The sequence below is a fragment of the Pinus tabuliformis genome, chromosome 9, assembly GCF_031772625.1.
Source record: "Pinus tabuliformis cultivar Carrire ecotype Pingquan chromosome 9, CPIR1, whole genome shotgun sequence".
Taxonomy (NCBI): Eukaryota; Viridiplantae; Streptophyta; class Pinopsida; order Pinales; family Pinaceae; genus Pinus; species Pinus tabuliformis.
Genome location: NC_142307.1, coordinates 319,447,167 through 319,470,112, shown reverse-complemented (window position 1 = coordinate 319,470,112; position 22,946 = coordinate 319,447,167). Strand labels below are relative to the sequence as shown.

The window sequence follows — 22,946 nt, the reverse complement described above, 5'->3', positions numbered from 1 at the left end:
AGGAAACCATCTCGACCATTCAAAAATCCAAACCTCTAATAGATCACAAGTAGGCCACATGCATTATGAGGATGTCGAACCCCGTACTTCACACACGAATGTCAATGGAAGCCAAGTGTGCCTTGTAATCTTTTCCAAGGCATCACATGTATAAGCATAGAGGGGAATGTATAGAATTAACCTTATGGGAAGGTATTGATATTACGTAGGGAATCAAACCATAGAAATAACCCAAACCTCATTGTTACACCTAAGATAATTCAAGTGCCAAAGTTGAATATTTGCATTAAACAAGTCAAATCACTATTTGTGTTATTTTCCCAATTATTAATGTTCCTTAGTGTAAGAAAAAGAGGAATTAACAAGAAAATGATCACCATGGTTTTTCCATGAAAAAAAAATGGATAAGCTAGGTTTGTGAAAGACACCAAGTCACTAGATGCACGTAGGATTCCTAGTAGGAAAAATGGGAGAAGAGAGACAAAGAGAGAGTGAGTGGCAGGGAAGAATGAGTTGGCGAGTGAGGTGAGAAAGTGAAAGAGAGTCAAAAAGTGAGAGATATAATGAAAGAGGGTGGAAAAGCGAGAGGAATGGAGATATTTTTGTTTGACACTAGGAGGAAGAAAGAGACAAAGTTGGAGGGGGATGTTGTGAACGTGTGTGTCTATGAGAGAGAGAGAGAGAGATTATGCCAATGAGTGAGAGTTGAGGGAGGGGAGAGAAAGAAAGAGAGTGAGAGAGGGGAAGATAGTGAAGGGGGGGGAGAGAAAGAGTGAGAGATAGTGAGATGACATGGGGGGAAGAGAATTAGAGATGTAGGAGGGAGTGAGTGAGATACAGAGTGAGGGATGGATATCTAGAGAAGGATAAAGGGAGAGAGAGAGAGAGAGAGAGAGAGAGAGAGAGAGAGAGAGAGAGAGAATGCAGAGTGATAGGAAGAAGGAGTGAGAGATAGATAGACAGATAGAGATGTAGAGAGGGATAGGGAAAAAAGAGAAAAGGAGAGTGGGGGGTGTGAGATAGAAATATGATTTCTAACAAATAAGTTTCATCCCATAAATGAGCTAGCCTAACTGGTGCTCAATGTCTAACCAAATAATGTGAGTAAAAGAGTAATACAAGAATAAATGTGAATTTGACTATTCAAAACATTTACAAAAATATCATAAGCTTAGCCCGTACTTACTACTAAGCTACATTTTGTCTCAAGTCAAGAAATTAATTTTTATAACTAACAAAAAAAATTAATTATTTTTAACAACACTTTAATCTTCCACATCTTATGCCACCATTTAGTGGCACTGATGCCCTCACTCAACAATATTATTCCAAATAGAGTCCCCTCGACTTGTTGAAATACAAAACTAACTTTTTGCACCCTTTAATCAAGTGAACATATGCCTTTCTCAACTTTATTGAGAATTGGGACTAATATTGATGCTAATTGGCATGCCAACCTTGGAAACATATAGTTATGCTATCATAAGAAACTACTTGAGTGAGTGTATAGAGACCAATTCTTGGAGGTAAGACACAAGACTATTAGGGAGTAAGGTACTTTCACTACAACTCTTAATAGCATCTGCCTAAACTCACACATGTGAACTTGAGCCAACATTCCAAGGCAAGACCAGGCCTATTATAAGACATGAAGGTATAATAGCACTCCATTAGTTGGAGACATTATGATAGACTTTTTCTATCTAAAAATCCAATCCATATTTAAATGGAGGAATATTATGTATAAAACAACTCTAAACATTATCATGCTTCAAGAAACTGTCAAAAAATTTATAAAAAAATTGTCAAAAATTTTGTAAACAAAACTTATAAAAAAACCAAAATATTTTTTTTATTCTTATAATATAACTTTTCTTTACTTAAACATATCTATATCTATAGATATATGAGAAATTAAAATTAAAAAATTATTTTAAATTACCCCTTAATAATTTGTATAATAGAACAAATTTATAAAATAATATTAATAAAATTTAAAAACAATAGAAATATATTATTGCATAAATAGTAATTAGTTTCTAAAAATCTGAACATTTAAAACCAAATCATTTTGAAAATTAATATCATTTACATTTCTAAATAATTTATAAATTTAACAATTTTGATATATTAGTGGAATCTTCAAATATTTTTAAAATCTAAAAATATATAATTAACATTTTATCTAATGACATATAAATAATGATGCTTTATTAATATGCATTTTATATCAAACTTAAATTTTAAACTTGTGTTAATTTTTTTTAATTTTTATAAATATAGATAACCATTTTGTGAAAGTGTTTAGAATTATAAAATCTTTCTTCGTCTCATTTTGCATTGAGTACGGTGATTAGGATATTAATATTATGTTTGAAACTAGTGCATAAAACTGATCCCATTTGTTCCTTGATTCTGGAAGGTCGTAGAACTGATCTCTGTAACGCAAACGCAAATATCACCTTTGTCATCTGGCTCCCAATTATCATCGTCCCAATGCGGTCATTCGTGGATCTACGACTCTATACGTGTATCCAACCACGTGGAAACATATTCTGACGAACAGAAACCTCGACTTGGTGCGAGGGTTGCCGTTCAATTAATTCATCCAGAATTTTCCTGATAGCCTCACTCCATTACAGCCCTGCAGCTTCAACAAACAGCCCCGCAACCCCGACCCCATTATATATAGGTATCACAACAAACAGCCTTGCAACCTCAACCCCATTATTAATTACTTCATCGATTCTATATTAATTAGTTACTTCATCCATTCATTGTCTCGCTGTTGCCGGAGTATTCATATAAATTGGATTTGTTCTCATACCAAACATTCATTTATTATTATACTGCAATGGCCGCTGTGAACGCATCATTGATGGCCATGAAGGGAACAACCCTCCAACGATGGAGGCCAGCGGAGAGGTTAACAGGTTTTTGTGAAACCAGAAATACCGTTATGGCAGTCTCCAGGGCCTTCGAGTGAAGTGTATGGCAGAGGTAACTATAAGTGTAAAATATAGCTACTAACAGCCCAAAGATCATCAATACCAAATATTTCATATTCAGAAATTAATATGTTGTTTAAGATGACATACCTTGACTAACAGCGGAAGATGTAATGGCTGCCATCTTTTGTCTTCTGTCTTCTTCTCAGAATTCGGTTTCTCTCCTCTTGCCCTCACTTCATTTATGTGTTTCTTGATGGAGAAGAATACAACTCTTGTGTGGGAGAGAGAGGACCCAATCCTTTATATATTATTTAACTCTAATCTGGTACGTCCATCATATACCAATTCAACGCTTAAGATCTAATGCTTTAGATTAGAAACTGCTTTAAGATAAGATCTAAATGCTTTAAGATTAGATCGGGTCACATTAAGATTAGAAACTGCTTTAACGTTAAAAGAATTTGCTGTTTCCAATAGCAAATTTCTAACAATAAGTACCCAATATCGTTGTTGTTTCTGTATAAGATGAATTTACTCATATGCTGAACAGCAGTACCGTATGTCATGGAGTTGACAATTAAATTTGCAGGCAGATCCGCAGCCAAAGGAATCTGGCACGGCCTCCACTCAGTCTACAATCCCACTTTCTCCTCGCCCTCCTAAAAAGGTAAGCTAGTTGGAGCTCATTTTTTCATACAATAAGCGAACTAGTATTCATGTGATCATGCGCTGAAATAAATTGCTCCATTAATGCAGGTTAGCACCAAGTTTGGGGACGTTTTTGCCTTCGGTGGGCCTGCACCAGAGACCATAAATGGGAGACTAGCAATGCTCGGATTCATCTCAGCTCTGGGGGTGGAGATTGCTAGTGGCAGGGACCTCTTCTCTCAGCTCGCCAGCGGAGGAGTTCCACTGTTTCTTGGAAGCGCGATTCTTCTGTCAGTTGCTTCTCTGATACCCATGTTCAAGGGAGTCTCCACAGAGAGCAAATCACAAGCAATAATGTCTGCTGGAGCGGAGATGTGGAATGGGTGTTTTGCCATGATTGGCCTCACTGCCTTGGCCTTAACCGAATACTTGAAAGGAGGTCCTCTCATCTCTTGATCATCATCACCTCAGACTTCCTTCAGTGTATGATGTAGTCATACCCAAGTTGTATTTGCTCTGCTTTCAAGGCAAACACTGTAACAATTTTTTGGGCGAATAGTATCATAGTTGAGGGTTATCTCTGTCTTTGATTAAATCTTTACTTCATTAAAATATAAGACGGTTTCTATCTTTGCATTATTAAGTATACTCCTAGGAGTACTACACTATTTTGTAATGTATTTCTTGAATATTGTTACAGGAAGAAGCCTGTGAAAAAGCAGCAATTCCATTATTGATAAATTTACCGAGAAAGAAAATCAATCGCCCAACCAAATAATTCAACCTCAACCTCGTGGACAATGACAAATTAACATCTACTAGATGTGCACTTCTAATGATTCCACGGGGATTGGTGCGAGGTCAAATCATCCTTACCACATAGTCGTGCAATAATTTCTCTGCATATCCGTTCTCCCACAATAGCCAAAAAACTTTGGTCATAATCTAATTAGTTTTCCGAAAGCGATGATTTTGTTATGATTTTGTTTGTATGAGATGTGGTTTCTATCAAAATAAAATCTTCGAATCTTCATAGCGTTGTTACGTACTTCGCTTGATAAAATCTTCGAATCTTGATAGCGTTGTTACGTACTTCGCTTCCCCTTGTCACTAGCACCTAAATATCAAGCTAATTTTCTCTATTAAAGGTGTTAACCGTAAGTCGGTTTTTTTCACATTTATTTTTTGTGGACGACGTGATAATCTTTTGGGAAGGCACTGTTTTTTAATGCAGAGCTTTAATCATCATATTTTTTTTTGTGTTTTCTATTATGCTACATCAATCATCAAAAGGTTTTTTTTTTTTTCTTTAATAACATTTCAGACTCGATCAAGACTTTTATTGCTTCCATTTTCCCTTTCTAAATGGTATCAGTTGAACATGGATTTTACTATCTCAACTATCAACATGGATTTTACTATCTCAATTATCATCTGAAGTTCAATTTCTATTCGTGGGAGGATGGGTCTTGGTTAATTAAAAAGGTCGAAAACCAAATTAGCAATTGGTGTTATAAGTGGCTCTCTATAGGTGGCATGATGACCTTAGTCAAAGCAATCTTTTAGAACATTTCTATATATTAGTTTCCACTATCTAGGATTGCAAAATCTGCCATTTAGAAAAAACAGTTAGAGTTTGTTTTATTTCCATTGGACTTGTAAGAAACAATGGGTGAGAATGCATTTGGCTAAATGGGATCTACTTTCGCAGCCCAAAAATTGTTAGGGATGGGGATTCAAAAATTTACGTTTGTTTGGAATTGTTCTGGCCATGAACAGATTCTAGAGGACCATGAGAGACTCGAGCATTTAGTGTCACACCATTGTGGATAAGTATCTTAATAACAGGTCATTTTAGGAGTGTTCGGGGCCTTTCAATCAAACGAAATATATTGTTGGTTCGAATATCTTGAGAGGCTTGGTAGAGGACCTTCCCTAGATTCATAGAGGAATTTCTTGGAGACTTGGAAATGGGTAGTTGGTCACTCTTAGAAAGGACTTCTTTATAGGTGGTTCTTCTTAGGATTGTTTATCACAGGCACTAATTGCTTGTCTCAATGCGTAGGGCATCTCTCAGCTTTGTCATGTCTCCTTGTCCCCCTACCTCATACCACCCCTTGGTGGCTGGAAACACTATTTGACCTTAGGGTTGGAGGACCCTTTGGACTCAAAATGGGTATCATTCATCAAGCACCTGGAGTCAAATGGTATATTCTTGAAGGATCAATAGGATTCCTTAGTTTGGAGATGAAACACCCTCACTGGCCATATCATTATCAATCTGGCCTACCATTCAATCTCAACCTCTTTCTTGCAGCCCATGGTCAGTTCGTGGACTAGGAAAATCTCAAAATGGTCAATTCTGCCAAAATTGAGATGCTTCATTTGGCTCTCCCTAAAAATCATATCTTAGCATGGGATAACTTAATTCGAAGGGTTCTCAATGGTCCTAATAAGTGTTGCTTATTCGCCGCATGGTTGGCATACATCACCGACTCGACCGATCTGCTAACTTTTTCTCAGATCTCACTCTCTGACTGTAAGACACACCATGGCTGTCGATCTGCCTCTCCAACTCTACCACAATTCTCCGATTTTCCACCATGATTCAGCTTCACCATGATCTGGTTCTACCCTCCACAGGTTAGGCAGCCTCGCAGACAGTCCACCAGATTCGAAGAAGGCAACAACCAGCATCGACGCCAGATCCGCAATACCACATATCACCAGATCGCTCGATTCTAGGGTCAATCTACAGCTACAAACACTGCCATTGTTGACTGAGAGATTTCGCCACACTTACTCTGCAACACGACAACTCGACCTCAACCACTACGTGAAAGCATCATGTCTAGCAGCGGAACCACAATGCACGGTCACCACGATCTGTCACCAATGGATACCACGATGATGCTCCAAGATACCATGGATTCAGTGTTGATCACAGTATGATCCGCTCACAGAGCCCATCCGGATTGAATCACCATAATCCACTGCTCTAGGTCGCAACATAATGAATTTAATAAACTCCACAATCACTTGAAAAAACTGATGGACAAATAAACAGAGACTTTATTCATCAAACTCTTTAATAAAATCCACATTTATTTCCCTCAGCCCAGGACAGGCCTAGCCCACGAGGGGCCAAGCCATCACGGGCTCTGATACCAAGATAAAATAGCACAACCACTCAAATATATTCTATTATATTTGAATAAGAAAATTACACACATATTTATACAATCAATAGTCTCAAGATAGGAATTCTATCTTAGACGTACAGTAGTGTGGTTGAGAGATTCTCTCAACCACACACTAAACTAGGAGAAACTATATTCTAGCTGATTCCTATTATGTAGGAACAAACTCCTCAAATGGAGATTTACAACCATAGACAAGTAGGAATTAATTATTTCCAACTTATTAGTTTCCGCTATCTAAGTTTGCAAAATCTTCCATTTAGAGAAAACAGTTAGAGTTTGTTTTATTTCCATTGGACTTGTAAGAAACAATGGGTGAGAATGCATTTGGCTAAATGGGATCTACTTTCGCAGCCCAAAAAATTTTAGGGATGGGGATTCAAAAATTTACGTTTGTTTGGAATTGTTCTGGCCATGAAGAGATTCTAGAGGACCATGAGAGACTCGAGCATTTAGTGTCACACCATTGTGGATAAGTATCTTAATAACAGGTCATCCTAGGAGTGTTCGGGGCCTTTCAATCAAACGAAATATATTGTTGGTTTGAATATCTTGAGAGGCTTGGTAGAGGACCTTCCCTGGATTCATAGAGGAATTTCTTGGAGAGTTGGAAATGGGTAGTTGGCCACTCTTAGAGAGGACTTCTTTATAGGTGGTTCTTCTTAGGATTGTTTATCACAGGCACTAATTTCTTGTCTCAATGCGTAGGGCATCTCTCAGCTTTGTCATGTCTCCTTGTCCCCCTACCTCATACCACCGCTTGGTGGCTAGAAACACTCTTTGACCTTAAGGTTGGAGGACCCTTTGGACTCAAAATGGGTATCATTCATCAAGCACCTGGAGTCAAATGGTATATTCTTGAAGGATCAATAGGATTCCTTAGTTTGGAGATGGAACACCCTCACTGGCCATATCACTATCAAACAGGCCTACCATTCAATCTCAACCTCTTTCTTGCAGCCCATGGTCAGTTCGTGGACTAGGAAAATCTCAAAATGGTCAATTCTGCCAAAATTGAGATGCTTCATTTGGCTCCCCCTAAAAAACTGTATCTTATCATGGGATAACTTAATTCGAAGGGTTCTCAATGGTCCTAATATGTGTTACTTATTCCATATAGATGTTGAATGAGTTGATCATCTATTTTTCGAGTGTGCATATTCAAGATCACTATGGGAGGCTTTATTTCCTTCACTCCAAATATTATATTTTGGTCCCCTCTCTTTCCTAGATGTATGTTTGCAGTGGTAGGATAGTAAGATGGGCTTGTGGTATCTTGAAGGTTTGTAACCATCTCACTTTTGAGGGGTGATCCATCAAACTCCCGTGTATTATGTCTCAGATTTTAGGATTCCTTATGGATTACTCTAGGCCTTTGGATCCTAAGAGGACCCATCCCTTCTATTATCTATCCAGCCCACTCTCTAATAGTGTGGTGGTTTTCCTTGATGGAACCTCATAGGATGACCCTCATGGAGGGGGGTACTTCTTTTGCTTCCACAAAACTTTTCTTATCGCATTTGAAACAATTTTTAATTGGCTTCAAATGCAAAAGCTAAAAATGTTTCCTACTCAGAACTAATGCAAGTTGTTGCCTCCTTAAATATTGTATCTTCACAATTAATTAGTAATCCAAACTGTGTTATTGATTGGCTTGTTGAGAGAAATTGAATTCAAGCTCTTAATCTACAGTACTAGATGGAGCGCAAAACTCCATTTCCAACTCCTTTTTTTCCAACACATTTTAAGGGATTAAGACCATCAAGTTGATCAGCTATCCAAAAAGCTCACACCATGACAATGGGGCACATCTTTTTAGAGTAGATACAAGGAGCTTAGTTGTTATGTTAAGGAAAATTTTGGCTTTCAGATGGCCAACTAGTCTAGATGGATTAGCTTTGGAAACATTTTCTTCTATACTCTTTTGTTACACTTTGCAGGGCTTGTGTGAGAATTTTATCTACTACTATGAACTACAATTTTTTATTACATTTTTTGTATCTAAATCGACATTTGTTTCATCAAATATCATATGTTTCCTTTTGTATGGATATCAGTTTACACTGTGTATTAACTACGTTTTTGTGAGGTTTATACTTTAGAAATTGTGCTTAATGTCTACTCGTTGTGCTCTACGATGTTGTTATTTATGTGTGGGCATCACATGTTACTGTAATCCTTTTTCTGTTAATAGCTTCTTCTTTTTTTCTCCCATAGAAAAAATAGTAGCTAGAATATAAAATTGATGTGAACTTTATTGATTTTATGTTAACTTGGAGCATTCATGTTGAAAATTGAAAATTTCAAGCTTCTAACTCTTCTAGAGAGGTGTTTATCTGTTGAAAGTTCTATTAACAAAATTGCAAGTTCCTTTGTGTTTAAAAGCTCTCTCGAATATTTCCAACACATATTCAAGCAACACTACAAAATCATTTACACCGACTACCTGGGCCATTCACTTCGATGACATGCACACTCTCAGCTCAAAATATTATTTGGCTACATATGAATAGTTTCTAGTTTCCAGTTCTTTACACAAGTTTTTCTGATTATGATCATAAGCTTGAGTATTTGGAATAGGATTTTTAGAATTTTAATTTAATTATTAATAATTATTATATAGATGGTTGGGGGAATATTTTAGAATATTTTTTGTAATATATATAAATCAAAGTTTGAGATTTATTTATCAGTAGATTTTAAGAGAAAGCATGTCAGATCCAATCAACAAAAGATGCAACAAACAAGAATACTTCCTGAAGCAAGAAAATAAAGAACACAGTCATTCACCAGGTACACAAATCATTTCCATGGTCATTGTTATTTGTCTACTGAATTTGGACATAAACTTGTTGAATATAAACTATATGCAAAAAGGGGCACAAAAAGCCACACACAAGTTCAGCCATACCTGGGTCAAATAAGGTGTTATTTATGTCACAGCCTTGGACACAAATCCAATAACTGCATGTTGCCAGATACCCTAAATAATCCTAAATAGATGATGGAAGCAAATCAAAGAAGTCTAAACTCTGAATTAAAAAAATGCAAGCAATAGAAAGTGACCAACTAAGTATGGAAGAGGAACAATAAAGAACAATTAGTGACCTATCTTAGTTTCAGGGGGAGATTCTCTAGGAAGAAAAGTGGTCCTTCGGTCAGTATTAGAAGAGTAGCACCATCGCAGGGGTAGATTGGCAACATCATGAGGACAAACTTGCTACATTATGCATTTTATAGCATCCTTGGTTGGGAAGTTGGCATTAAAGAGCAAGTTTTGTTTCCAGATTCTCTTTTACTTCAAAATCCAAACCTGCAATACCTACACAATATGTCAAAGGAATGAGTGTAACATATTTAATGCAGCACATATATATGAATATTTAGTAGTGAATATAATTTATAATTCAAATAAAGAATGGCAAGCAACTGCATTGGGATTTTGGTCATGAATCAAATTATATTTTCTCTCAATTTTCCATAATGGAAGCATCTTCTACATAGCAACTGTCCTAAAAATGGGAGCAATAAAGATTTCTCTTGGATACCATGTGCCTCTCATGGCAAGGATGATAGTGTCTTCAAAGGAACACAACAGTCAAGTGTACACAGAAGGACTTACTGGAGAGATTCCATCCACATTCAAAAAAACTACATCAAATGAAATTACCATGGGAATCTAATAATGTATTCACAGGAGGATCAGATTACATCCAATGCACTTTCTCTAGCAATGAAATAACTCCACTTTGGACAGAAAGGTTTAACAAATTTTTAATTTGAAAAGTGGGTCAAAAGACGATGAATCGGGTTTATTGGATGGATCTCATACTGCTAACTTTGAGCTAATACTAAAATTCATCAGGAAAACAAAGAAAATACAAGAGTTAGTTTCTTGCGTGATTTTCCAAGTGGAGAAAGTCTCTCGGCTGAAGATGACTCAGAAAATGAGTCATTCTTAACTTATAAACGTATGGTGCAAAGAAAAAGGAAGACGATTTCTGCAATAATGTATACCTAAGGACTTGAGGAATCCTATGGCATGTCAGAAAATGTGTCTCGATGTTGAGTAATGACAAGAAGTGATGTGCATAAGAAAAATGCTACTACAATGATGAAAGATGACGATCAAGAATGGATTGAAGACTTTAATAAGAGAATAATTAAAAGAGAAGTCCAATCACAACTTTCTGATCAAGATAATTTTGAAAAGTCGATGGAATAATTTGAGAATGAATTTGCTCGAGTTTCAACCTATGTTACCAGAAACAGGAAACGGGAAACGGAACGAGAAATGAGAACGATACGAGAAACATAGTTGGCAGGTTTCGTGTATAAGAAACGAGGAGAGAGAAAAAACAAGATTAAATGTTAACAATATAAAACACAACATTAATCATAAAAATCAATATTTCCAAAGAAAAATTTGATATTGTCATAGAAAATATTTCTCCTCTTGATATTAAAGATGACAGAGCTGAAAAATATAAAAGGAAAAGAACAGAAAAATTTGATATTGTCATAGAAAATATTTCAACTGTTGATATTAAAGATGACGGAGCTGAAAAATATAAAAGGAAAAGAATAGAGGAGAAACCGCAATTTGAAAGTGCTTGGGAAACTTGGTGTATAGCCAAGTATGATCATATAAATGATGGCCCTTACTTCGGTAAATTTCAATCAATCGACTGTCCAATTACCAATCTTGACTGTAAACATAAAAAGGATATATTGGTAATAGTTTATTATTGGAATGCACGGGTTTCTACACAAAAGGCCATAAGAAAAACAAAGTGGTTAGATTTATCACTTAGAATTACATGGGGATTCCAAGGCAATCTACAAATCTAGTGGTCCAGATTGAAAAATCCTGATAAGCTAAAACTTTTGGAATCTAAAAAACCTATTGTTGAACTGACTAAAGCAGTCCTTCATGAATTCTATGGTGAATTCGTTGTAGACGATAAAAATTACTCATATTTGTTTATGAACCAAAGATTGTGTGATTTAAATACATTGAATGAATTATTTTGTACTATGCAAGACCTGTTATATAAAGGCTCTCAGCAGGGGCATTTTGTCTTTGTTTGAAAATAGATGTTACGGTTACCTACTACAGTTTATTCTGTCAAGAAATCTCGCCCCTCATTTAATAAATGAACATATTTCATGGTATGATATTCTTTAAATTCAACCAAAAAAAATCGAAACCACAGCTAAAATAAGAACACCGATATTTTTTAAATTCAACAAAAAATCAAAACCACAGCTAAAATAAGAACACCATTTAACAGCCAAGCCCACAATAAGCATGTTAGTGTTCTACACAACCGTGCAAACTATATTCAATGTTAGCAACAAAAATCCATTATCAATGCAGGAAGAGAGCAATCGAAATGACAATTTGTTGCATCTTAAAGATCAATTGCTAGCCTAGGTTCATTGAAATAATATGAAAACATACCAGTGAATTGGGAATTCTCACAAATCCAGAATGCTATGGACTCTGTTCGATGCGCTCCTCTCTGCTCAAACTGTTCTTGACCGGTGTCTTTTGAATGGCAAATCTACACTCCTCTTAGCTTAAATCGTGCTCACACCTCACTTTACAGGCAGGCACTACGCTCCTCTCAGGTTAAATCGCGCTCACACAGCCGCTGACTCACAGAACTCAACTTGGAAACTGCTATTTTTGAAATGGATCAACTCCGCAACTTTTGTTTTTTTAAATGGGATTTAACACCAATTGAGGAAAAACAGAGACAGAACCAAAATGTTGCAGGGAAAACGGATAAACGTTTTTGCATAAAACATTGTGGGAAACGATCAGTTTCGTCAAAAACCATTTTCCTGTCAATAAAAACGAGAACCCCCGTATAAAACATGGTTTCCCTTCCCGTATGGTTTCTGGAGCTGTTTTTCACAGAAACGCTACCAATCGTAACGTTTCTGGTAACATAGGTTTCAACAGAGAACCATATTGTGCTTCCTTTGAGGGATCCATTGAAGGACTCCAAGGAAAACAAGAGCTCAGATTTTGACATAAAAATAGGAAAGAAAATTATGAGTGATACATGAAAAGAAAAGCAGTGCTCATCTGGGGAAAAACAGTTCCATCGTATCTAGTGTGCCTCAGTCATTGGATTGTTGTATATGCAATGGAGGCGAAAATTATGTTTCAAATCCAGTTTACAGACGTCAAAGTTGTGCAATTTACGTGCATTATTCCTGTTATGGTATTGATGAATGGTTGGATGTTGGTCCATCAGATAGTTTTCATACATCTTGTTGTATTTGTAGAAAATGTGAGGCTTTTGGTAAAGTGAATGAACATATTTGTTGTAAGATTAATCTATGAATTGATGTCCTTGTGAGCAAAATTGTTGAAATGATTTTGCATCTAGAATTTACATTGATATTATAGGAATCATTACACAATGATGAGAATTGATCAGTAGTTATTGTTACGCACATTGAAATGAAGGATTAAGTGTTACAAAATCTGGACACTGGAACGTTATACCAAACAATTGATATGCGGTCAGTACTAGTCAATCAATAGAGATGTGTGAATCTATGGAATACGACTTGAAGAAACAATTTAAGGAAATTAAATCAAAGGGCCATTGAATGGAACATTACCTGAATAAAGAACGTTTCATAATCAATGAATTACAATATCTAGGATGTCAGTTGACTAGCATGAATGGTATGTCAGTGACATGCGTTACAATTTATTGATTCTGAAATGCCTTGAGACATGGAGTAACGGATCTGAACTTTTACAAATTATGCATAGTTGAGGAATAAATTATTACATTGGCAACATTCACATAGACCTGCAAACCCAGAGGAGCTACACAGTGGTGTTGAAGCAGGCTTATTATAGTTTATCTATCAAAGAGCGGAGTTATTTCATGTGCTCGGTAGACATATAGGATGATTTGAAAGATTATGCTTGATCCCCGGGTGCCCGCAGCAAGACCGAACAAGGAAGCTCATAATTAGTCACAAACTGAATGTATACAGTGATGTGCATTGAGGTATAGATATCTAGGGTTACAAACATCAGACCAGTGGGCCAACTAATAAAGTTTTCATTGATAACTCTGAATTCAAAATATTCTAATAATTTGCAGGTTCACTATGGTGTTATCTTTCAATGCAATGGAAAAACACCGACAACATTCATAAATAGCAGAAAAGCATTACATATTTTGTAGCGATATCAATTACAGTGGATATAATCTGGCAACATTCATATCTCCTTTCAACATTTAGTCCAATGTGTTTGTGCCTTGCATACATGACTATGAGTGGAGCCTTAAATATTTTTTGCTACATGCATTGGTAACAACATCAACATTATATGGACTACACAAAAACATTGATATTCATGGGATGATTGGCTTGCGTCAATATTAAATGCGATATATACTAGAATGGATTTTATATATATATATATATATATATATATATATATATATATATAGTGTTATATATGTTGAGATTAATGTAGAACTGGCTTAAAAGAGTAACAATTTAAACCAAAACTTAGTTTAGGATTTTGTTCCCCGTTTTCTAGGAGTCTGTTCAACTTCCCTAAAAGTGTGTTTGTTATATATATTCCTCATGTAATGAATGGAGGCAGAGCGTATTCTGCAGAGGCAGTCTTATAGGTGGTGTTTCACACTTGTAAGTTTCTCAGTTGATTTAATAAAAGTTTGATTTGTATTTTGACATGGTATCAGAGCTATAGGTAGGACGCCTATACCCTGAGTGGAGAGAGAGATCGACACGTTTGAGGCGAGATCAGCATGGAACTTGGCAAGAAAATAGCACCGATTTCACTTCTTCCCTTATGCAAATTTTTGTCTTAAGAAGGGCACGAGTACACATTGGAAAATTGTGTCGACCTTGAAAGGTGAAATGGCTGCGTGGTTGATGCCGCTGAGGTGATCGCTGGCCGTGGATGAGCTGTACAATCTGTGCAGCGTGTGAGTTGAATCAACGTTGCATGCCGCTCTGATTGAGAGGAGACACTGCAAATAAATTGTGTCACTACACCGATCGACTAAGGATCCGTGTAGACAAGGAAATCCAATGGTCATTTAAGAGAGTTGGAGATCTAGTTATGGAAAATTGCTGCTACGTGAGGTGATTTGCTGTCGGATCGTCGTGGAGGAGATCTCTGCGAACAGGAGTTGAATCCAGTTCTTTGGATTGCATGCACAAACTGTCGATTGAGGAGGAGGTTGCAGGCTGCATGACTTCCAAGGAGTAGGGTAGGAGACCGGCGGTAGCAGAGAAGAAATCGGAGAGAAGCTGCTTGCGTGAAATCCATGGAGGTAGATTTCACTTCAATCCTCGGCATGAGCGGAGAAGAAGAAATCGCCCTACCCAGGCAGAGCTTTGTAAACCTCGGAGTCCCAAACCATTTGGATTCTCTCATTCTGCGTCACTACTCTGCATTGAATTTAGTTATGCCTATGCATTGGGGGATAATCTATCGGCATTATTCATTTTTTTAATCCTTCTTCTCTTGTCTAGCAGATCTGCAGTTACAGCTTTATCTCTCAAACATCATTGCACTGATTAGTTTTGATTAGATTTTAATTTGTCTCACTTGGGTTCCATTTATCTTCCCGATTCTATTGTTTTAGCCCAACCCTAAATGTTTTCACAACGGATATGGTTATGGATTTCACATTTTTTTTTTGTTAATTCCTTTTTGGTGGACCAGATGGAATGTGAAAGGAATTTGAATTTTGTTATGGGGCTCTTTATTCAAGTTTTTTTATTAAAGAATTCAAGTTTTTTAATTCTTTAATTAACGAAGAGGAGGGGTTCTTCATTTGATAAAGGGGGTGGTTAAATTTTTTTTTAAAAGGAAGAAATTGAAGTGATCCTTTCAAGTATTTGGAGGATTTGGGTTCAGTTTTTATTTTGGATCAGGCATTTGGTAGTTTTTTTAGAAGATCCGGGGTTGTTTTTTTAATTCTTGTTGTTGAAAGTTTTTTTATTCATTTAAAACAAATAATCAATTAACAGAAGCTTACCCAATGAAAACAAAAAGTTGGATGGATCCAATTAGTTTGGTTGGAAATTCAAGCTACAAACCCTACATGAGCGACACAATGCATGGATGATTGTGAATAATGATGAGGTGAAGCCAAACCTCATTGCAAGAGGAACAACAACAACAATCTAAGACTAGGACAAGCGGGAGACTAAGGTGAGAATTCTCCTAAAATTGTCAGTCAAAGATTGCATTATTCCCCATATCCAAGATTACAAGACTACACCAGAGATCTGGAAGACGCTCAAGGATCTCTATGAGGTCAAGAACACCAATCGATTGTTGTTCATGAAGAGAAATATTCTCTCCATCAAGATGGAGGAGAATGAGATACTTATAGCATTCATTTTGCGGATCAAGGAGCTCAAGAATAAGTTGGTTGACATCGCTGAAGCTGTGTCAGATACCGATTTGGTCTCGATTACCATGAATGGTATGACTACCGAGTATCAGATGTTCATAACTGGATTGAATGCAAGAGAAAAATCCCCCGTGTTTGAAGAATTGATAGGGATCCTCATGCAAGAGGAGGAAAGGTGACTAAATCATAAATCTTAGAGTTCAGATCTGGCCTTAATGTCGAAGAAGAAGCCCTTCAGAGGAAAGCCAAATGCAGTGCAGAAGAGAAGTGCAACCCCACAGAGAAAGATTCCCCCACCTCAAAGTACGTCTTTCAATAGAAATGACTCCGCAACCAAATGTTTTTATTGTGGTAGAACCTACCATATATCTAGATATTGCATGAAAAACAAGTTTGATGAAGGTCAGAAGGGACATAAGCAACATGCATGTCATTTTGCTGATGAGGAACTGAATGAGAACATCAGACTGTTCATATTTGACTTTGTGCTTTCGGCTAAGGAGGATGAAGTAGATACCCTATTTGTCAACTCAGGTGCATCCATCTACATGACAGGGAACAGACAGTGGTTTGAAGACTTCAAAGAAACAACAGTGGAGCAAACATCTATCTTGCCGATGATAGAGGGTACCAAATCAAAGGTTATGGTAATATTCCTGTTGTTTTTCCTGATGGAAATATTAGACATATCCATAATGTGATGTATGTACCTGAGATCAAAAAGAATCTGATATATGTTTCTATTATAACTGATCAGAATCCCAAGGTAGAGTTTTATAAATCATATTGTGTGACTAAAGACCTGTTGAATTGTATGAAGCCTATTGCATTAGGTATTCGTGTGGGAGGATTGTACAAGCTAAATGTCAAAAGCACACCATATCAGGCGTTGACATCATCTCCCATGGCTACAGTGGACTTATGCTATCAAAGGTTTAGCCATATTAACTTCAATGATCTGTTTCTTTTAAAGAAAAAAGGTATGGTCAAACGTCTTCTTGTTTTAAAATCTGCTCATATTGATTGTGATGCATGTGCACTGGGAAAGTTTCACAGAGATGAATTTCCTGTGAATCCTGATAGAAGGAAGAGAGGTATACTCGAGTTGGTACACACAAATCTATGCGGGCCTATGTAGACAAGATTGTCAGGCGGTGCATACAATGCTTTACTATTTATTGATGATTGTACTAGATTTACTTGGGTGTATTCCCTTGGGAAGAAGAGCAACACTTTTGAATACTTCAAGGAGTTCAGAAGTATGGTTGAAAAGCAGACATGTAAAAGCATCAGGATTCTCCACTCGGATCAAGGGGGAGAGTACAAGAAAGCTTGTGTACTCAAATACTACAAAGATAATGGGATACAACAACAGTTTACAGTACCCCACACTCCTCAACAAAATAGGGTTGCAGAGAGGAAGAACAAAACCCTTGTGGAGTGTGCTCGCAGTATGTTAAAAGGTAAGAATATTTCTAATGGTTTTTGGACTAAAGCAATTAATACTACAATATATCTAAAGAATAGGAGTCCAAAAAGAAGTTTAGATTTTAAAACTCCTTTTGAACCTTTATTTGGTTATAAGCCCATAGTTAAGCATTTCAGAGTTTATGGCAATAAAGCCTTTGCCCATGTTCCAAAGGAAGATAGAAAGAAACTGGATTCAAAGGCCATCAAATGTATTACTATTGGGTATTGTACAGAATTTAAGGCTTACAAACTGTTTAATCCCTCTACTCATAATTTTTTTGTGAGTAGAGATGTAGTGTTTCATGAGCAGGTTAATGATGGAAGCCATGAGAGTGCTAATGAGGAATGGCACGTGCCCTTGTTGGTGGAATAAGGAAGTGATGAATTAGGTGACAACAATGATCAGATGCAGCAGTAGTAGTAGCAGTAGGAAGGGAAATAAGATGATGTAGTTGTCAAGCCAAGTCTAGAAAATGATGATTAGGAAAGGTTTCAAGCTACCCCACCACTCAGGAGATCAGGTAGGAAAGCTCAGTTGCCACCAAGATATAGGGAAAATTATTTTATAATTAGTATGATGAATTGTTGAACCCTCTAGTTATAAAGAAGCCAGTCAATATAATCACTAGAGGGATGCTATGGAAGAGGAATTGAATCAATTCTCCAAAACAAAACTTGGGATTTAGTTAAACTACTTAAAGGAAAACAACTCCTAGGATGCAAATGGATGTATAAGCCTAAATTTAAAGCAGATGGGAGCGTAGATAAGTATAAAGCTAGGCTAATTGCAAAGGGGTATTCACAGCAAGAAGGCATAGATTATGAGGAAACATTTGTCCCTGTAGCTAAACTTAACACAATCAGAATGATAATTGCTTTAGCTACCAAATGCCATTGGATGATTCAATAGCTAGATGTTAAATCTGCATTTTTAAATGCGGACTTAAAAGAAGAATTCTACTTAGTGAAACCTGAGGGGTTTGTCAAACAGGGTGAAGAACATTTAGTTTTACAGGTTGAGGAAAGCACTGTATTGACTGAAATAGGCACCCAGGTCACGATATGACAAAATTGATTCATCTTTCTTATTGCATGGTTATAAAAGAAGAAAGAATGACCCTAATCTTTATACCGTGTTTTATAAACAGGGAAGGATTGTTTTGAATTCTTTATATGTAGATGATCTAATCATTATCGGGAATGTTGATAATCTCATTAAAGAAATCAAGGAGCAGATGTCACAAGTCTTTGAGATGAAAGACCTTGGAGAGATACATTATTGTTTGGGTTTGGATGTCTGGAGGGATTCTGGACAAACTTTTCTATCACAGAGTAAGTATGTCGGGAGCTTACTGGAAAAGTTCAGAATGGATAAGTGCAAAGTTGCAGTAGTACCTTTTCAACAGAATATAAAACTTCAGAATGATGATGGATCTAAGGAGGCAGATGCAACATTGTATAGACAGTTGGCTGGGAGTCTAATCTACTTGACTACGACTAGGCCTGATTTGGCTTATGCAGTTAGTGCATTGAGCCAATTTCCATCAAATCCCCTTGAGAGCCATTGGGTTGCAGTGAAAGGTGTTTCAAGGTATCTCCGGGGAACCTTAGATTTTGGTATTGTTTATACTGATTCGTGTGATGTTAGATTTGCAGGTTTTTTAGACTCTGATTGGGCTGGAAATGTAGATGACAGACGATCCATAACATGCTATGCATTCAGCATTGGATCTGAGATCATTACACGGAGCAGCAAAAAGCAGAACACAATATCCTTGTCTTCTGCAGAAGTTGAATATCAAGCTATGTGTGCAGCGACATGTGAAGAAAATTGGTTGAGGAGACTTCTCCTTGATGATGGAGAAGAATAGAAGGTTTCAACTGTGATCAAGTGCAACAACTAGCTCCATCACACTTGAAAATAACCCAGTATTCCATAAGAAAACAAGCATATCGATACACATTCAATTTGTGAGGGAGAAAGTTCAGTCAAAAGAAATCCATATTGAGTATTATAATAGTTGTGACAATGTTGCTGATATTTTTACCAAACCTTTTGGTAGAATAAAATTTGAATTGTTTAGGGAAGTGTTAGGCATATCTGTGAATCCATTTCTCCATTAAGTGGGAGTGTTGAGATTAATGTAGAACTAGCTTAATAGAGTAACAGTTCAAACTGAAACCTAGTTTAAGATTATGTTCCCTATTTCAAGCAGTCTGTTCAACTTCCCTAAATGTGTGTTTGTTATATTTATTCCTCATGTAATGAATGGAGGCAAATCTTGTTCTACAGAGGCAGTCTTACAGGTGTTGTTTCACACCTGTAAGCCAGTTGATTTAATAAAAGTTTGATTTGTATTTTGAGAGCGGAGTTATTTCATGTGCTCGGTAGACATATAGGATGATTTAAAAGATTACGCTTGATCCTTGGGTGCCTGCAGTAAGACCCAAGAAGGAAGCTCATAATTAGTCTCAAACTCAATGTATACAATTATGTGCATTGACCTACAAATATCTAGGGTTACAAATATCAGACTAGTGAGACTGCTAATAATGTTTTCAAAGTCTTATGATAATTTCTAGATTCACTATGGTGTCATCTTTCAATGCATTGGAAAAACATCGACAATATTCATAAACAACATAAAAACATCACATATTTTGTAGCCATATCATATTACAGTGGATATAATATGGTAGCATTAATATCTCGTGTCTGCATTTAGTCCACTGTGTTTGTGCCTTCCATACATGACTATGAATGGGGCCTTAAATATTTTTTGTTGCGTGCATTGGTAACAACATCAACATTATATGAACGACACAAAAACACTGATATCCATGGGATTATTTCCTTGCATCAATATTAAAATGTGATATATATTACAATGGACATTATATATATATATATATATATATATATATATATATATATATATATATATATATATATATATATATGGCGTTATATATTGGTATATATGTAAGCCAACCTACTCTCATATTATGGTCTAGACAACGATGACTTAAGGCAAAGTGTTCAATTATATGATATAGATCGTCAGACTTTGTAGTTTATCCATGAGGAGGCTCTTCAATGATCATATCTGCATCAATGTTGGCATGAATGATATATCCATCTATACTTTGTCTTTGAATGTTGAAATAGTGAAGGATTATATGCCCTATATTACACCTTGGCACGTTGGCGTTATATACGGTTTGATATTATGCTGCATTATCCAAGGAATATTATGTATTATCTAAGAAGAATTAATGCGTCAAATATAATTGCTAAATTTATCTAGATTAATGAAAGTTTTCAGAAGTGTAGACAAATGCCTAAGGGGCGAGCAGAATAAGCGGAAATTCTCAATTGATAATGAAATCCCCATGGAGATCGAGAAATTTTCAGAAAAGTGATTGGTCGTTGCAGTAGAAAGCCAAGATAAGCATGTCTATGGAAACTCTCCTATGATGATGTCATCACGGGAAAGGTCTTAGGCTGCAAATGGAAGTAGGCCACCCGCACTTCATCTCTCAAGGTGAGTCACAAACACACCACTTTCAAAGAGAGGTCGAAGGCCAAGGAAATTAAAAAGGCTTACAAGGAGACGATGAGTCCAGAAAGGGAGCTTGGGAAGTGGAAAAAGAAAAATGAATTGAAGTCCTGAATGATGTTGCAGAAGATCACAAATCCCAAGTATTTGAAGAAGTTTGCCAAGTCTAAGAAGAAGAGGCTACTCATTGTTGTTCCCCACGAAGCTGAAAATTCTCTGAAAAAAAATAATACAAAATGTTGGGAATAATACAATGCTCTCCTTATGCATACAATGTACGTTGTTCATTTACACATTGGAGAAAATGTTTTAAGGTTTTCTAAATACGATGAAGGAATTAGAGGAATTGAACAACACAACGTGGGCTGTGGATCATTTGATGATAAATTCAAATGAAAAACCTATTGTTATTGTGTTGAGGTGGATTCCAGAAGATATCATTATGCATAATGAATATTTAGAAGGAGATCGATGCCGACAGCCCTAACTGACACCAACATCAGATAAAAATTTGTTGGCACTTGGAAAGCGACAACACTTGGTGGGGCTGCTCAGACGCACTTCCAAATTCTTTTTTAACAAAGCATGGGCTTTGGAAATGACAGTTTTGCAACATGTTATTTGATTGGAGGCGCACTGTCGGGAATTTCTGGTTATTCCAAACAAAATACAATGGAAAAATCCTCTGTTACCACTATTGGGAATTTTCTGATAAATTACGAAACAACAAAAAAATTATGAACAGAGAGTAATACTCTGTTTTCTGGATTTCTGATAATTCAAAAACACAAGAACAGAGCATAAAATAATACTCTACTTTGCCACAGGATCAAAAAATGATCAAAATAATACTCTGCTTTAATGAAGTATTTTTCGACTTACGGTGTAACAACAACGGTGATTTGACGTCAACACTACTTTTGGTGTAACAACAACGGTGATTTTATGTGAACACTATTTTTGACTTTTGGTGTAACAGCAACGGTGATTTTTGACGTCAAGCCTATTTTTGACTTACGGTGTAACAGCAACACGAAAAAAAACTTATATTTATAAACGATAAACTAACTGATAAAAATAAGTCTTCCTCACATAGAGGGATCTTCACAAAAGATTATGCTAAAGAGCATCTTCCTCTTGACAGAGGGATTACAGCAAGAACGCTTCAGTTCCACAAACCAGCTATCTCAGAAAATTACAATTTCAGCACTACTGTGCAATACAAAAAAAAACTCTCAATCTATTTCCTCTGTTTTCTACTTCTATTTCTATTTCTATGTTTTCTACACTGTTGTGTCTGCATTTTATAGTGTGGGAAAGGGTCATCACCGCTTTAACTTGCTGATGAAGTCTCTGTTGTACTCTGCTGCTCATAATGAACAAAATCTGATCTTTTGTTGTATTTCTTGAGTCGGTGGTGATGAAATCTATGGCTGATAAATGCTGCGTCGGCTCGAGGCTGGTTCTTTTCTCTTTCAGCCATTCTTCTCATTAATATGGTTGTTGAGAAGTAATGGTGTAGCGCTGGATCTGATCTTTCCTCCTTCTGGAAACACAAAAATAATTAAAGAGTGAAAAGATGGTAATGGCGGTGACTTAAAAGATCGGGAATAAATGTGGGGCACCGGATCAGGACAAATAAGTAAAGTAGCTGCTGCTGTTCTGTTCACTGCAGTT

General features: G+C 36.5%; 2 pseudogenes across 1 annotated transcript; both read left to right on the top strand.

Annotated features, from left to right (window-relative positions):
- The first annotated feature begins 2,718 nt into the window (after positions 1-2,718).
- On the top strand, positions 2,719-4,176 carry LOC149148511 (early light-induced protein, chloroplastic-like; annotated as a pseudogene). Its single transcript, XR_016262299.1, has 3 exons — positions 2,719-3,000; positions 3,541-3,618; positions 3,708-4,176. The product of XR_016262299.1 is annotated as an early light-induced protein, chloroplastic-like (transcript).
- A 10,595-nt stretch (positions 4,177-14,771) lies between these two features.
- Positions 14,772-21,518, top strand: LOC149148510 (uncharacterized; annotated as a pseudogene).
- The last annotated feature ends 1,428 nt before the right edge of the window (positions 21,519-22,946 follow it).